An 8257-nucleotide genomic window follows, 5' to 3' on the forward strand; every position below is an offset into this window, starting at 1 on the left:
CACACACACACACACCATGAACACACACCCGGAGCAGTGAGCAGCCAATGCTGCAGCGCCCGGGGAGCAGATGGGGGTTCGGTGCCTTACTCAAGGGTCTCACCTCAGTCGTGGTATTGAGGGTGAAAGAGAGCGCTGTACATTCACTCCCCCCACCTACAATCCCTGCCGGCCCTGAGACTCGAACCCGCGCCCTTCAGGTTACAAGTCCGACTCTCTAACCATTAGGACATGACTGCACTAATGAAAGGTACATCAGTTGTCAGAGTCTCACCTCCCGGCCCCTCTGCGGCCATGGCAGGCACGTTCATGGTGGCCAGGATGCTCTGGAGGTCACTCAGCTGGATGGGCTGCGTGCTGGAGGGGGATCCCGCAGGCATGGAGGGAGTCTGGGCAGCAGGGGTGGTGGGGGTCACCGTGGGCGAGCTGGTGGAGGTAGCAGCAGGGGTGACGGGTGTGGTGGGTGCCTGGGTGGAGCTGAGACGGGCGGCCGATCCAGAGGAGGGAGTGGCTGCTGCCGATTGGCTGCGGGAGCTGTGTATACAGGAGAGGGATAATAAATCAAATCAGTAAGATGCGTGAACATAGCGCCAGAAATAAGCATGGAGAAATCAAAAGATGTACCTCGAGGTTGAGCTGCTGGTAGCAGGACCTCCACTGCCCAACAGACCGGCCAGTCCTGGACCAGCCAGAGCACCTTTAGTTAAAATAAACTTATATACTTATTTGCAATATGGCCCAGTTCAAATAGCATTTACAATCATGGACGTAGAATATTACTTTCAAATAAAGAGCTAATAATAAAACTCACCAAGTCCACCCAGTCCTGTTGGTCCAATCAGCTGCATGAGTTGATTGTGACTCATATTACCCAGGAGGCTTTGCAGACCACCTTCTCCTTATAGAAAATGACATGTACAAAAGGGAAATTCACTTAGTACTCTTCTTGACAAAGAGCCTGTCCCAAAACCGACACTTGTATTCACTGAACTTGACCACTTGTCGACTTACAAGTGTGCATAGAACAGATAACCTGATGGAACACACTTACAAAACAGTGTTGTAAAAACAATTAAAACCCAAGCAACAATTTTTAAACAGCACATTTTGATTTTCAATACTTTAAAGTAAACTTCTCAATGCCTGTTTGGTAGTTCTTATGCAACAGACAGCAGTTTAGTAACTGTGGAGCTTCTAATTAAGTGATAAAAGAAAAGCAGTTGCAAATCTTTTACAAAATCCACAATCATACCTGCACAAATTATATGTAATATCTAATTTAATGTAGTTTTTCTCAAAATCTCAGGGCACATCCTGAACAGTTCCTGAACCTAATGATGGGATACGTTCGCCTCAAATACACCCGAAGCAGACTGTGGATTTAGTGTGAGCTTTGGCGTTTTCAGATCTTGGCTAGTCTTGTGCAGTTTGAACGACCTCAAATAAATAGAATTTTCATTTTAGGGTGAACTATTCCTTTAAGGAGGGTAGTTGTTTATTTATTTACATTTAAAAATTCTGTCATTAATTACTCACCCTCATGTCGTTCCAAACCCGTAAGACCTTCATTCATCTTCGGAACACAAATTAAGATATTTTTGCTGAAATCCGAGGGGCTCCCAGACCCGCCCATAGACAGCAAGGGTCCTTACACGATCAAGCGTAAGGACCAGAATCAAGGCTCATAAACATAGTAAGGAGATCGTTAAAATAATTCATGTGACATCAGTGGTTCAACCGTAATTTATACAAAGCTACGAGAATACTTTTTGTGTGCAAAGGTAACAAAAATAACGACTTTATTCAACAATTCGTCTCTTCCGCGTCTGGTGCAATTTTGGAGAGTATCCACTGAATGGAAACAATGGATGCAGCACCATACGTTCAGATCAAAGCGTAAACAAGGTATCCATGTGGTGCTGCTGACACAGAAGAGCATTCGTTGTTCACGTACTCTCCAAAATGGCGCTATAGGGTGACAAAAATATCTAACACAAATTAAGATATTTTTGCTGAAATCCGAGGGGCTCCCAGACCCGCCCATAGACAGCAAGGGTCCTTACACGATCAAGCGTAAGGACCAGAATCAAGGCTCATAAACATAGTAAGGAGATCGTTAAAATAATTCATGTGACATCAGTGGTTCAACCGTAATTTATACAAAGCTACGAGAATACTTTTTGTGTGCAAAGGTAACAAAAATAACGACTTTATTCAACAATTCGTCTCTTCCGCGTCTGGTGCAATTTTGGAGAGTATCCACTGAATGGAAACAATGGATGCAGCACCATACGTTCAGATCAAAGCGTAAACAAGGTATCCATGTGGTGCTGCTGACACAGAAGAGCATTCGTTGTTCACGTACTCTCCAAAATGGCGCTATAGGGTGACAAAAATATCTTAATTTGTGTTCCAAAGATGAATGAAGATCTTACGGGTTTGGAACAACATGAGGGTAAGTAATTCATGACAACATTTTCATTTTTGGGTGAACTATTCTTTTAAATACCTTCAAATATTTCTTAAGTTAAATAAATTGAAATGAGAGTGACTTAAGTATAGTATCCAACTATATCTAAAAAAGAAATGTATTCAGCACAGGTGTGTTTTGATGTTTGCTGTGGCAGGTCTATTGGTCTACATTTGAGATATGTATTTTATCTTTTGTGATCAATCATCACAATTTCAGGAGTGACTCACACAACAATATAAGTGGACTCACTCCCAAAACTTATTTAAATTGCTAAGGCATTATACACAGAAAAGCAAGCAAAAAGCGCTCTCTATACTGTAAATCACAGAAGCCGTCAATCACTTCAGTTCAGTATGAGCTCATGCTGTACACTGCACAATCAATCTCTTATTTAAATCCTATCTTCACTCTGTTACAACAAAAGGATCCGCAAGCATGTAGAACTAGTCAGTGAGATCATTCAGCATTTTGGGTGGTATTGGGCAAATCTGACTAACTTTAACACCTCTTACAGACCTTCGATCCCATACTGAATTTCACATGGATGAAAACGAGGCTGTGAGGGACAGACTTGCTCACAGCATTGCATCCTAGATCAAAATTTTCACAATTCACAATTTTCAAAACGGTTTCGTAAGGCTTTGGTCTACTGAAATTGTTTTTCAGAAAGAAGTTTTGTCAGCTGTATGTTATTGAACAGCAGTACAATCCATCGAACAGACTACTTCTATCACACACAGCCTCGTTTTCATTCCTGACAGCAATTAAATATGGCGCGACCCTGCCTCAGGCCTACTGGCCATTGCTTTCAACTGACATGTCTGTGATGCTGCAAAAACAAATTGTAAATAGAAACATTTGCCTCTGTAAATAGAAACTAAAGTGCGCACACATATAGGCCTTAGAGCGGGTTGTACTTAATTAGTAATTATTAAGTAATTTTGTACTTAAATATTATCAAAATTCGAATTTAAAATGCATAATTTCAGTTAGGGTGAAGAAAAGCTTTTGGCTTCTCTTGTGAGGCCACAAGAGGGCGCATCGAGCAAAATATTACTAATGCACGTTTATTCAAAGCATAAGATAACATGACTATCTGTGAAAAAAGTGCATAATGTTTATAAACAAATTACAATTAAGTTGCTTAAACAACTATAAACAAAACAGCATCCTGTACGTATGCATCGGCCGAAAGCCAATCACACAGAGTACATTTTTCATTTAAAAACACGAGTTGCAGTGGGATGAGGAAAAAACCCAGTCATAAAGTCTTAAGATATGTTTTTTTCAAAGTTAAACTTGCATTCATTTTACATGGCTTTCTAAACATGGCTTTCTCTTTTGTGCGAGACGCGAGTGCAACAGTGATAGATGTCCTTCTAGAAAATGCGCAAAATATGCGTTCTGTGTGAACGGCTTGGTTTCAGTTTTGACGTAAACAAGATCTTCTCCGCATTGATGTTCTCTTTTTCCGCTATATTTGTAATGAACCATGCAGCGCCGCATCCAGTGGCTTCAACTGGACAGGATACCAAATACATTATAATGCAACGACACTTACATCGTCATCGCATCTCGTGCGCCACTGATAAGGCTGCCTCCTTAACGCACCCCTAAAATTCGAACGCAACGTTTTTGCATTCGAACGTGGATTTTTATTTTAAATTCGACGAATATTCGAAATTCTAATTTTTTTTTGACAGCTCTAACCTCCACCCCAATTTCAAAAACTGATTAACAAATCAACTAATCTACATACTCACACAAAAGACCCATTATGATTTTTTGCTGAAAAGTGACAAGCATGCATCCCTGACTCGTGTATACACACACGCTCCCAAGTAGCCAAGACTGCAAGTGTGGGTATTAGGACAGGCCCAAAGTGAGACGCATGTTCTCCATCTTCTATCACTCACCACCAAGAGCAGAGAGTTCATGGCCACTACCTCCTCCGCTGCCCAGAGCGCCTGGAATGGGGGGGTTGTTCAGGTACTCGTTGACTTTGCGACAGTACTCCTCATCTTTATCTGTTTTCGGCTCCTTTAGAGAGATGGAACAGCAAGCACAAATGTGACTTGAGCCGATCAGGTATCACAATTCCCTCTAAGTGCAGCATTTCGTTATATTCTGACAAAGCAAATCTGAAATGCTGCATGAGCATCACGAAATACTGTGCTCTGCAATCTTTTACTCACCTGCATCCAAAAGAACAGCCTTTTAGAGCCCGCCTTGAACTTCAGCACATACACGCGTCCTGTAGTGCACTGGTTCACCCGCTTGAACTCACAGTCATCCGGGAATATTATCAGATCCTGAAACACAAAATCAACAATCAGACTTTGATATCCATATAAAACATCATCGGTTGCATGCTAAACAGCAAACAGCCCTCACATCCTCCACATTTCCAGAGGTCCTGTCCTTCCAGCAGAAGTGGATGAGAGAGTCATCTGTCTGCTGGATGTAGACAGTGCCTTTGCGCTTGTCCGGGGTCACTGTGCTGCTCTTCAGGGTCATTTTACCAGCCCTGAACTCAACCAGATATTTACTGGACGAGCTGCGGGAGCCAGACACCAGGCTGGGGAACAGAGCTCCAGATGACATCCTCACTGCTGGACAGACAAGGCAAACAGTTATAAAAAAAAGTTTAAAACACAAAACATCATTTCAAGCTCTTTTTCAACGGTTTTATCAGGTAGCTCAGTGCTCACCTTCATCACGAGGTTGACAAACAACATGAAGCTTAAAGATGTGAGCACAGTTACTCAGCAAGATTAGCACTCTAGCTAGCTACAAAAGACAACAACTGGCTTGCACATGTACAAATATACATTTACATGTTAACTTAAGATATAATATAGCACCATAATTAACAGTTTCACCCTCAGGTTGAAGATGTAATCATGTTTTTATTGTTTGGCTTCTGAAGCACTTCGCTATATTAGCATTAGCTGCCATTTAAACAACTCAACAGTGACTGTGCATTTTATTTCCGATGCGTATTTAAACGCATCACGCCGCTGTAAATCTGACAATAACATATTGCAATAAAAGTGTATCATACCGGTGGATACGTTCAGTCTTTCGCGGATTCCTTCAGCAGATATGGGTCTTTTTAAGGGACACTTGCTGAAGAGTTGCAGATAGACTGCTGGAGAGTGGCATGAGACTTCCTGTATCCTGTCAGTCGTGTTCCTATTGGTCACGTTCGTGCGTAAGGAAGCATTTGATTGGCTGAATAGCATGTCATTCTTGTGCCTTTCTTTTTATGCACACTCACCTAATTCAATGGAATGTCTACACGGTACATTTTACAGTGATGCAAAGAACGTTAGTAGCACTTTGTCCTGAGGATATCTTGGCCACGAATTAGTTTTCACGACTGAGAACAAAATGTACAGGTTAATATTCTCTTCTGTCAACATCAAACTTCCGCCTCATTCACATGACACACAAAACCTGACAAACACACAGACTGCTGCCTAGAGAAGACCAGTGAGGCCATTTAACACACTCCAAAAGCCTCTTATTGGGAATCAGAAATCATTTATTGCTCAGTATCTATTACAGTATGGAAGGGTGCAGATACAAGAAGAAAGCAGTCATTTATTCGTTCGTAAAGAACGGGGCTTTCGCTGCACTGCTTTTCTGTTGTTTTTCTAGTAAACATTAATAAGTTTAAGTTTAAAAAGAAATGTCTAACCTACTTTTGATAACTTGTTTATGTATACCCATTTATGTGTTTGTTGCTGAACAAACACACCTCTAAAACCAATTAAAATTACATGAATTTGCAGGAAAAATGATCACTGCAATTATTTATTAATTAAAGTCATTTGGGTTTTTGGGACCCCAAACATGTTGGCCCTCTGGAGGGCAGTTATGGGAAGCCAAACGACCCAAATGTGGGACGAAACGGTAGGGAAAAAACACGAACTTCTGCGGAGAGTAATGTTCGCACAGTAGGTGGCGGTAATGCACCTTAACGTTGGATTCCACCTGCCTTAAAACATGAAGAAGAAGAAGAAGAGTAATGTTCGCGCTGCGCTTCTGTAACTGATCCGCGCCGCGCTGTCAGCTCGGTGGCGCTAGTAAACACGTCCTCTCTGCGCTGTCCAGTCGGCGCGAACACTTGAATACCTCGCCGTTTCGTCCCACATTTGGGTCGTTTGGCTTCCCATAGGCAGTCCTTGAGCGCGCCATCAAAGATAAGCTCAATTGGTATTTTGTATATTGTTGCATACCAAGTTTACTATTTAATTCAGACTTTTATTTTCTAACGCTTTTCATCTACTGTAAGATCCAATTTGCAGTATATGAAAAAGTTTTGATGAATCGTTCAAAAAGACTAACGAGAATGCAAAAAGAGGGGAAAACGAGCTTTCAATCTGGTACATCAACAGTTCCACTTAGTGTGTACAAAACCACATTTCTATAAGTGCAATGCATGTATAACATGCATTCAGTATCGCTATCGAAAAATAAAAATAAAAGATTTAATTTAGGGATGCACCGATATGAAAATTTTGGCCGATACCGATAACCGATTATTCTTTATTTTTGAAAGCCGATAACCGATATGTTGGCCGATAAATCTATATCCAAATTGTTATATACTTTTTGAGAGCCTGATTACAAAAAAGGTCTCATCATTAAAAGCCACATCCTAAACACTTCAACATAAGCAGCCTAGTTTGAACGGTGTACGTTTTAAAAATATTTTTACTCTCCCATTACCAAATTTAGTCATAAAAAAGTCTTACAAATAAATAAAATAATGCATAAATAATGCAAACAAGTCACTGGACATCATTACACGTGTAAAGAATCAAAATGAATGCGCCATAGATCAATAAAACGGAATAGCCTCTGCACGGACAATAATTAAATGATTTTAATTACTAAACCATATTGTTGATGAAAATAATAAGAGAAAAATACAAGTGGTTGTTGTTATTAATAATATAATCAATGATTTTGAAAAAGTAACAAATGAATACCACTGTTTTAAATAGCAGCCATTGAGCTGCAGCTCAAGCTGAAGCTGAAGAGCTGAATGAACACGGTAAACTGAAGCGTTTTGCTGGCAGCTTATTTAACTCAAGGAAATGCATCCTGAGATTAATATTAATACAACATAAACATAATATTACAACTTATATATGTACAAAATGACGCAGTTATTGCATGCTATAGTCAGAATGTGTGATCCTGTTGTGGATGCGCTCTTCCCATAACAACGCGCTGAAACACAGCAACTAAACCCAAAGAATGCACAACGTTTTATTATAATAATGTTCTCATTAGAATGTTATATACACAACATTCCCAATCATAGTTATTAATGTTGTGCACTGCTGTTTGAGCTGCGTGTGCTGAGCTAAAGATGATCACCGGTAAACTGAAGCGCTCTTTTAACTTAACCAAACGCATTCTATATGAGATAAATCAGATATACATCAAATAAACACAATATTACAACGTACAATTGCACAAAAGGCTGCAAACGAACAGCGCACATCTGAAGTGTCTCTGAAGGAAATAATGCATTATTTATCGGCTTTAAGATATCGGCCAAATTTTCTTATCAGGCCGATACCAATAACAGAAAAAATGAGGCGATATGGGCCGATACCGATATGGTGGCCGATATATCGTGCATCCCTAAAAAAAAACCTTGCCCTGTGCCAAAAAATAGAAATAATATTATATTATATTATTGATTGTTAGATATTATAACACACACACGCACATAAACATATATATATATATATATATATATAT

The 8257-nt window shown here is 40.2% G+C and overlaps 1 pseudogene; it reads right to left on the reverse strand.

Moving 5' to 3' along the window:
* Positions 1-5662, reverse strand: part of LOC107551547 (proteasomal ubiquitin receptor ADRM1-like) — a 7566-nt pseudogene extending 1904 nt beyond the window's left edge.
* Between the last annotated feature and the right edge of the window lie 2595 nt (positions 5663-8257).

Source organism: Sinocyclocheilus grahami, unplaced genomic scaffold (genome assembly GCF_001515645.1).
Source record: "Sinocyclocheilus grahami isolate Dianchi unplaced genomic scaffold, SAMN03320097.WGS_v1.1 scaffold426.1, whole genome shotgun sequence".
Classification (NCBI taxonomy): Eukaryota; Metazoa; Chordata; class Actinopteri; order Cypriniformes; family Cyprinidae; genus Sinocyclocheilus; species Sinocyclocheilus grahami.